The following is a 10,414-nucleotide window of genomic DNA, read 5'->3' on the forward strand; positions in this document are numbered from 1 at the left end:
TGGGACATGAATAAGAAGCAAAAGAAATCACAGGAAGTATAAATGGCAAACTCATGAGAAGAAAAAGATGGGAGGTGTCAGTCAAGGACAAACGTGAGCCAGAGTCGCAGCCTCTCGGCTCTCAAGGAGACATGCCAGCAGCAGCAGGAGGAGGAGGGGGAGAATTCTTAATGAGCCGAGCATAGGCGGCCATCATCCGCAAACGAATGTGACAGATAAAAATGGAGCCCACGACACGTTGGTGAATTGCACACTTGACAACAGAGCAGGGAGAAGCTTTGGAGTTGGGAAAATGAGTCAGAGTTATGAGAGTTATGAGCAACCTTGAGGCTCTTTAGTTTTTTTTGTCTGACAACAAATTAAGTTGTTGCAGTTAAAGTGTATTTTAAAGAATGAATATGGCTATGACAAAGTATTACTGCAAGATATATCATGAGAACAATAGGGGGAAAGCAGCTTTAAGCTCCATGTTCATGCCCAAATCAAATAATGTGCTGGGAATATGCATTTGACACACGGTGATGTGCAGCAGGTGGCTAGGTTCAGCAAAAAAAAAAATTAAATGAGCACACAGTTTTCGCACATTATTATGGTAACAAGACAGCCCAGTCAGCAGCTATGGATGACTGGATGTCCTCCAAACTTCCAGTTTAGAGCTATAGATGTACTCCACTCCTTAATTTACAGCTATTTGACAGCAACATTTACTGCTGAGGTTCTGCATCTTTCTTTATCTAAAATTAAATAACTCTAGCCTCTTTAGTTGTTATCATATTAATGATAATGAATAATTAATTTAGCAGTTTTAAATTTGGTGTTTTACAACAACCGCATGAGAAAAGGCACATCTAGCTAGCTTGTTAGCACGTGCAGTCTACCTCTAGGCCCCTCACCTAAGTTACCAGGTGTTAGCAAACAACTGTTAGCAAACTATTTCCAATATTAGACCAATACTGACTCTACTCAGCTCTTTAGCTGCTATAGCCGCTTCCACAAAGTCCTGAGAAAAACATCCAGGTCTTTAGCTTCTAGGTGGTTATATTTCTTCTCTAGCTTTTGTCGATAGCTAGCATACTGTCGGTTTATCAGAACTTTTTCACTGAAAACAGCTGCCTGCTGTAGCTGAAAACAACCTCTAGGTATCATGGGTTGGTCATTTTGAGAAACACCTTTTCCCTAACATAAATACATTCTATTTGGTGTCAGTATAAAGAAAATTAATTACTGTACATTTAAAAGTAATCATTAAATCTTAAAATTCACTCCACAACATACAGGACACAACCACATATACACTCACCAAGCTCTTTAATTAGGAACACCTGCTTATTCATGCAATTATCCAATCAGCCAATCACGTGGCAGCAGTGCAGTGAATAAGATCATGCAGGGAGGCTACAGCTCAGGAGCTTCAGATAATATTCAAACCATACATTAGAAAGGAGAAAGTGGTTTTGGCTGTGGCATGATTGTTGGTGCCAGACTGGTTTTGGAGTATTTCTGAAAGCGCTGATCTCCTGGGATTTTCAGTCTCTAGAGTTTTGCTCAGAGAAGTGTGAAAAACTAAAAGTGAGCAGTGAGCAACAGCTCTGCAGACAGAAACACCCTGTTGCTGAACGTGTGCTTTACTTTACAATTTACCATCTTCTCATGTTTACTCCCAGCATGGTCTCACAAAGCCAAAGTTATCTCAAACTGGTTTCATGAACATGACAGTGAGTTCAGTTCAGAACTTAATTTCCTCCCCCAGTCAGCGATTGTGCACCTCTTATTAGATCATTCTAATCTTATATTCTGGTGACGCAGTTGAAGCATTTCAGCTAATAAAGCAGCCAGTGAAAAAAAAAAAAAAGCCATGGCTTAATGCGTGTCTTTACAGACAAAGCATCCCTGGAAGTTTCCCACCTCAGCTCTGACTGTTCTGGCGAGCACATGGATAAACCAGCGCCAGAACCACAATCAAGAGGGACTCTGCAGAAAGGGTCCAAAGCCCAAACTGTTAGTGGAGGATTAATAAGTTCTTAATTAGTTTATGGAGGATAAAAGGAGCGAGGCAGAGCATGTGCTTCGGGGACCTGTGGCAGGGGCGTTAATGAATACATGCTAAGGCTTTAATGAAGCTGAATGGCTGAGCTATGAAGCAAACCTTTTTGTGACCTCGCTTCCACCTTAATTGAAAATAGCCCAAGACATCATTAGCCCGCAGATAAGAGTAATCAGGGCTATTTACTAGACTGCCCATTACCCACATTCATTAAAACAGGAACCAGTTAGTCAGCTGTATGGCCATATTATAGAGCTTCAACAGCCACAAGGAAGGACACCACAAGACATTCACATGTTGCTGAAATAGGTCTATTCCGTTTGTAGGCTGAGGGGTGAATATAATGATTTATCCAGATTTTTTGCAAGGTTTTTATCAGAGGATACAGCATAAAAAACTGGATTCTTCTTGCTGAAATGCTCCATGGGAGTCTTAACTTCCCTCTTTAATGTCTCATGTACACAGGTTTGTCTGCCTTTGACTTCTTATCAAAGAACCACATATTTTTTCCAACAGCTGTTCAGTATAGATTCAGACGCGAGAGCTTCCTGTCGAGCTGATAACTGGTGAGTCACCTGACATTTTTCTATGCAGAAAATTAAAAGGATCTTTTACTACCAGAGCCGTGGATCCAGACAATAAACTAGGCATCCTTGTATAGACAGACACTGGCTTGATAATGATCACAAACTTTACTCTTGGTAAATGATAAATAGGCCATGGCAGAGTGACAACAAAATATGCTTTTTACTCTACTAAAGCTCAACAATAAGTAAACTTTCTTATGGGTCCAGAATCAAATTGAGCAGCTGAAGCTCTAATATGAAAGAAGTGACAGGGTTGGAGTTTTGCACAAATGAACAGATCTATAACAGATCCACTGACAAAACACAATGATGTGGGCGATAGGGCGACAGTCTACAATGTGATTTGTTTTCTCCGATTCTGTGCTGAAGCATCACTGTGGAAAAAAATCTTTCTTATTATATTTTCTTTTTTTTCCCCCAGCAGAACTGCAAATCCTTCTGGAGATTTTCATGAGAGTGGTATGAAGCCCGCTGCTGATTGTTGTTGTTGATGCACTATGTGACTGAGTGGGATTCACAGAATGGAAGATGGTGGCAGAAAAAACACTCTATAGAGAGCAACTGCTTACGTGCAATAATGGGGGTGCTCAATCTGTGTAAAGCACAATAAAAGAGAAGACGGAAATCCTCACGCAATGCTGAGCAATGACTGTTTATGATGTGTTCTATGCAAATGGCTCTGCACTGTAGATAACGCAATCTAAGGCTGGGCGTGATTCCATCACAGCGTCTTAAATTCAACAATCTTATCTGTGTGTGTGTGTGTGTGTGTGTGTGTGTGTGTGTGTGCACTTTCAGAAATGCAGACTGTACACAGACCTAAACTAAAGCAAACCTCTTGCTCGTTGGGATTTCAGCATGACACGCTGTGCAGCAAAAGCGATTTTGGTAACGGTAAAGGTCTCATCAAAACGTCCGCGCAATTTTGTTCCATTATGTGTTATACAAGAAGCGACGCAGGTGCTCAGTGAGGCATCAAATCACGCAGTGTAACTCGGACCAACAACTCATTTCCAGCTGGCAAATTTATCTTCAAATTCAGTCAACCTTTTTCGGAGCGTCGGTGGGGGGAGGAAAAACTTTTTTTTTTTTTTTTATCAAAAATTAGTGACCTTTCTACTTTGCTAGACAGACAAGAGAGACAAGAAAAGTCCATGCTCTCAGCTCTCACCTGTCTGGAGGAAATAGGTAGTAGGAGAGTTCAGTGGACTGTCCCAGTAAATGCTCAGCTCTGCCAGAGCGAGCCGACAGACACAACAAACAGTGGACAGGAGCTGCAGCTGAAATTGCTTCCCTTACTTCCTCTCCACGTTCTGCTACAGTAATATCCGGCACGCTGAAAGCTCTATCACCTCGTTACACTGACTAAAAAGTCAATGTCAAACAGCATTTCCATATAGATCAACATCTCTGTGGGAACATATTGACACTCAGAAACTATCCAAAAACATAAGAATTCTCCGAAGCTCCCTCTCGGAAGAGAATGAGCAGCATCCTTGAGAGGATCCATACCTTTGCCGGGGGTTGAGCATGAGGACACCCAACAATTTAACCATCAAAAAAAAAAAGAGGACAGAAACAGGACAGAAACCCCCCCACCCCCCCACCAGGGATTTGAGTCACTTCTTTCCTGACTAGGCTCCGAGAGAAAGATCACTTATTCAGCCTGGGTAAAGGGTGCAGACACAGACTGAAAACCTTCCCTAACCTTCCCAATCATGCCTCTGTCATCTGTAATTATAATAATGATTGGACAAATTAGCTAGACCTTATGCACTGCAGTAAATGACAGGGTGATTACAAGTGACGATGGCGGAAGAGAGACGAGGTATAAAACAAAGCAAGAGGAGACAGACATCAGAGTCTTGCAGCAGCAGTAAATAAATAACACAGAAGGCTGGAGGAGAATTCACTGACAGGGCATCTTGAAGCGTGACCAAAACATGACAGAAAAAACAAGAAAAAAGTATGGGACAGTGTAGATGGATCCAGGCCCAAACTCGAATAAAAACAAGATCCTGGTGTTTTCTAGTTTCTCAGCAGCTGTCATGTTTAAATCTGCGGAGCAAGCACAGGCATCATCAGTGTTGATTTGGCCCTGGGAGTGTAAGACTTGACACTACGCCAATGTTTCTTTCAAAGTACACAACTACAAAAGTCGCAACAAGCACGAGAACTCTTAGATCTGCAGTGCACTTGGCTTTTATCTCCTTTGAACCCCGGTGTTGGAATCAAGGCTCAGAGGCGGCGGGGCTTTCTGTCGTGCGGTCCTTCAGCACCACTGACCAGGTCGAGAATCTACGAGTTGTTATTCATGTTGAAGTTCTATCCACACACCAGCAGCAGGGAGCTTTTAAACAAATGTTGTGCTTTCTCTTCATAAACACTTGTCTGTAAATTTGTCATCAGCAGGATGAATTACTGCAATGTCCTTTTCGCTCACTTGTTAAAAAAATGCAGCAGCTGTTGTCTCAACAAGGACCAACAAAAATAATCCACTTCACAAACACTGATTTGAGAATTGAGTTTAAAAAGTATCACAAACACCAGGATGAAAACTGCCTACTCTGGTTGAAAGCTTCATCTCTGACCCCACACACACACACTTAAAACAACAAAAACACACTTCATTTTTTCACCTACTGAATTTTGAATTTTAAGTCAATTTAAAGTCATGTTAAATGAATAAAAGTTTTAATGACAAAAAAACAAACAAAAAAAAAGTCCTGGTTCCAAATTTCAGCTTGATATATACACACACACACACACGTATATGTATATATATATATATACATGTAAAAAGTGACATTTTGCAAGACAATTAGTAAACTGTGTACATCTCCAAAATGACTAAAACATAATTTAAATTTTTTAAGGAATAATATCTTTTTCTTTTCTTTTTTTAACAAGAAATAATCTCTTGGAGATAGTAACAACCATAAAATGAGGGAATATCAATTTGGGTAAGCACGTGTCCAAAAACCTCTATCTTTATATCCAAACCTCTCCAAACAACAATATAAGGATCACTATGTTCTGTTTTCTTTTGGCTGCTTTACTGCTATTTACAATAACTTTCAACATTACCTTTCACTTTGGGTCGAAAGTTTATTCCCTTTCATTTTACTTAGCTGTAGTTATTGAGCGTTGGGTTCTGAGTGCTGCTAAAACGCTGGTGACCTACGCTTGGCACTGTGCCTGAACGCATCCTACATAGACCCAAACAGACGACCGAAGCTGCTGCTGCTCTGCTGACGTGCTGTTTGCACCGCGACCTACGTGGAAACATGCGTGAAGTCATGTTGCACTGTTGCGCCACACTGCAGCACCACCGGAGTTGATCACACGGCTGCTATCAACTTCAAATTCCCACAGCTTGTTCTAAATATGGCAGTAAAGCCTGTAACAGCCAGGCTTCTGATTTGAGGTTTACAACAACAACACCAATCTTCCTTTTTTTTGTGTGTGTGTTTTGTTTCTTTATCTACATGGAATTGTGCATTACAAATCCATTTTAACTTGTACTATTTCAAAATGAACTGACATGATGGCAAAACAAAAGCAAAACAAATTGAAGTCTGAGTGAAAAGAGAGATTTTGGCCATGGGAAAGGCTGTACCACGTGAGTAACTGCTCCATTAATGATAGATTTATGGGATGCTAAACCCGAGATGAAGCCTTGGCCCATCTCCTTTTGGTGCTTTAATACGTTAAACTATAACATCTTGTGCGCATGTGTGGGCTCCATGTATTCTCCCACTAGATAAAATGATAATGCCTCCAGGCTCCAGCATTAGAGATGGTACAGGTCATTAATTCAGATCCTCAATGAACACACTAAAGCTTTACAGCATGCAGGGTGTCTGTCATCTAAGGGCCTGTGTGTGTGTGTGTGTGTGTGTGTGTGTGTGTGTGTGTGTGTGTGCATATCTTCTGCACTTTCACGCATATTTTCATCTGTTTAATTATACAATGCAGAAAGTTAATAGTGTTGCCAAAAATACCACATTGTCATTAGGCATGCACCTTAATACACTGATGACGCAATGCTATTAGCGATGCAGAGGAAAGGAGATACTGAGAACCTATAGAAAGGATGCAGAGAGGGAATACTACTAACAACAGACTGCAGCAAATGCACTATAGCAACAGGATGAAATGAGTCAAACAGCATTTAACTTTGATATGAAATACTTTTAATTCATGCATTTACAGAGAGGGACCCAGACAAGCAGCCGGAGGTGTGCAGGGCTCGCTCGCTGACACTTCACAGACACAAGCTGGCAATGAAGTGGATCAAACCTTTAACCTCGGGGGGGGGGGGGGGGGGACGACAGACCGTTCAACAACAGGTGCGAATCATCATCAAACGATTCGGAGAAACAACCCTCAGCACGGGAAAAGGTCTGATGCTGTCTGAAGCAGCGGGTCGCAGCAGGAGCTGATAGCCGCCGCCGCCGCCGGGACACGTTTATCATTAAGCATTTAAGTCGCCACTTTTATCCTTCATATATATACTTCAAATGAGGGAGCAGCTGAAGGATGAACGATGTGACACGAGGTTTGAGAGACACATTAAAAATAAAAAACACTAAAGTTATTTAAAACAAGCAAAACTCTGCTGCTGAATTAAGTGTAGATTACTGTACATTAAAAAGAGACAGATACATATATGTAATATTTTTTTGATAGTTGTTTTTTATAAAAGACATTTCATAAATATTCATGATGTTTGAGCCTGATGACTATAGTTTTAATTACTGCATTGAATTTCACACTATAATATCCATCTCCACATGAATAAAGCAGTAAAAAGGTGTCATTTCTGCCCATTTTAACGGTGCAAAGATGTGATTCTAATCCTCAAATAGAGGGATTCTGAATCCCCGCTTCTTTCATCCGCCTCAAATGGACTTCATTTCTGCAAAAATATGAACAGATTAATCTCAAATCCAAATCCTCTGCTATTTTTTAAGTGGTTTTAAGTACACATGGATTCTGTTTTTTTTTTTTCATGCCTTTTTCTTGATCAGACTTTTGAAAGAAAGAAAGGACTCCACATCAAATGCCCGTTTCCAGAGCTCAGTGCTTCACAGGTCAGAGAACATCAATGCCACGCGAATGCATCCAATCCCATTTGAACAATCTTGTTGTTGTCATACAACGAGGCGCGGCGATAGCGGCTGTACATAAACAAGCTGTCTTGTTTGTTACTCGCAACAGGAGAACTAATTTTCAGCTGGTCAACGTGTGTGTATGTGTGTGTGTGTGTGTGTGTGTGTGTGTGTGTACGTGTTGTTCTTGAGTGTCTTCTGCCTCGTTTGTTTGATTTGCGAGTGAATCTCTTCCAGTCCATTAGAGAGATGCTAGGAGGGCACCACCGCCAGCTGACCTCTCTCTGCAGAGTTTGCACTAAATCACATCTCCGTACAATAACACAGACTACCCACTGCCTGTGCCAGATGAGTCAGTGTGTATGGCACCGAGCCGCTGTAACAAGGTGGAAATGAACCTGTGGGAATGTTTCTTGTGATGCACAATGCACACGCTGGCATGATTTGCATGTGATGAAAAGGCCTCCTGAACCTGAATCTGATGCACAACGACCCAACAAAACCCAGGAGTGCATCACCAGCCCCACAACTAACAATATATGTACTTCACATATGATTTCCTGCTGCAGCCTCAGACGAAATGCCCATTTACATGTAAGTGCACATTCTGTAGAGGCAATTAAACATCTACTCTGTATTATTTTCCCTTGTCACTATGGAAACAGCAAGATTGATTAGGGTTTTCATATGTGAGCGTCCCCCAACAGTTACAGCTTCTCTGCTTGGTGAACATGCATCATGACATGGCTAAACAAGTGATGAGGCGCACGCACGCACGCACATGCACACGCACACATAAGAGAAAAGAGTTTCCTGCTTGCCTCTCATGTATAATGCATGAAGGCAAATGTTTTATTTTTTGTTTTTTTTCTCCTATTTTGTCAGTCTCAACACACAAGTCTTCTTTAGGAAACAAGAACAATTCAGAGTACAAGGCAGAGTTTCTCCTCATTTCATCACTTCTCCTGTGGCAGTGTGTGTGTGTGTGTGTGTGTGTGTGTGTGTGTGTGTGTGTGGGTGTGTGTGGGTGTGTGTGTGTGTCGACGCGTCTGTCAAGGGAGGCAAAAATGTATCCAGAAAAATGTTACAGTGGCTCAGCTGAATCAAAGATTTACCTTCATCTCTATACCTCACCAGTGCCACGAATACACACCGGAGATAAATTACTTCTAGTGGAGGCGAAGATCTGCTTAGACTATGCTGCAGGCAATAAATGAAGGAGCTGTGTGGTCATTCTTCTGAGTGTTACGTTTCTGCTGCTTTAATAACAGATGTCTATTCACCGGGAAATCTTCCGGCACATCATTAGCCAAGTATCTGAAGCCGTACCTTTGTGTGCAAATGTGTGATGTACTGACCCGACTGGCAGGTCGCAGACCTCTGTCAGTGACAACGTCTAAAATAAGCCGTGGAGCTCAAGTCAATAGTATTACTTCCACAGTTCTTTCAGTCTCAATAGACTTTAGAAACCTTAAGTTACATTAAATATGTGTAAAAGGCTTTTGTTTGCACAAGTCACCATTCTGCAGAGTTAATCTAACACTTAGAGGAGAACCTGCCTCACAGTCAGATCAGCTCGTTATTTTTTTCTCTGTTTGGCCGGGCTGCCGACTGCAAGTCATATATTCATTAATTCCTATTGACACAGAATGTAACACACAATTTAATGTTCTGTAATTTTTTCTGTCAACTTCAGCTAAGTTGTACAAAGAATGTGCCGTGGCTGCCGCAGCAGTCGAGTGGGTGCTCAAAAAACAAAACAAAAGAAACCACAAGAACCCAACGTGAAAAACTAACGCTCACTCGTTCAATCTACATGTATGCACCACAGGATGGCTGAGGGTTCATCAATTATCCAGTGAGGACTGGACACATAAATGACCAGCTTCTAAAGAATGGATCCCGCCCAGAAATTACTAAATGAAAGTGCGGTAGCTTTCCTGGTTTAATTCTGGCAGGGAGTGTTTGTTGCATGTGATCTCCTTCTCTCTGTACCCATGATTCTTGTCTGTCTCCTCTGTCAAATGGAGACAAAATGAAATTAATAAATAAGCAAAGTAGATACCAAAAATAAATAACAAAAAAATCAAAATTGAAATCAGCAATAAAAACTACGACACAAACAATAATATAAATCTCATCCCTAAACAACAAATAAGGTAGTCTGCAAGCACCTGTCAAAACCCATATGACCATCACAAAAATATTCATTTAATTTTCAACAATAATAAAATTTTAAAGAGCAAAAAAAAAAAAAATAAATAAAAAAAATCCTGTAAATTTCCACCAGGAGCATGATGGGAAATAAACTTAAAGGAATCTAGTCTTGCAAATAGTGACCGTGCAAGATTCCCAGTCTTGACTAAATCCTTGAGAAAAAAAACTGTACGAGATGGAGTGTATGTGTGTGTGTATGGTAGGCTTTATATGTTTTACAGCTGTTCAAGAAGAAAAGTCAAGGTCACAATGTGCTGCTTGCCTGAAAAAAATGACTTTTTCTTGATGAGGACAGTCTCAGTATTTACAACCAAACAAACCAGCACCAAATTCATTTTTTATGAGATGCATGTTTGCACCTCAGACTTACTTGACATTATCAAGCAGCCTGTAAAGCATTTTGATTGGAACCACTCCAGCTGCAAACTAACTAAGAAAGTCATCTGAGTCAC

The 10,414-nt window shown here is 40.9% G+C and overlaps 1 protein-coding gene across 2 annotated transcripts in view; it reads right to left on the minus strand.

Moving 5' to 3' along the window:
• Positions 1 to 10,414, minus strand: part of dpp6a (dipeptidyl-peptidase 6a) — a 204,070-nt gene that overhangs the window by 64,500 nt on the left and 129,156 nt on the right. The gene's annotated exons all lie outside the window — the stretch shown is intronic.

The sequence above is a fragment of the Seriola lalandi genome, unplaced genomic scaffold, assembly GCF_002814215.2.
Source record: "Seriola lalandi dorsalis isolate HSWRI2012SDOR001 ecotype SW California unplaced genomic scaffold, Sedor1 jcf7180002054956, whole genome shotgun sequence".
In the NCBI taxonomy this organism is placed as follows: domain Eukaryota; kingdom Metazoa; phylum Chordata; class Actinopteri; order Carangiformes; family Carangidae; genus Seriola; species Seriola lalandi.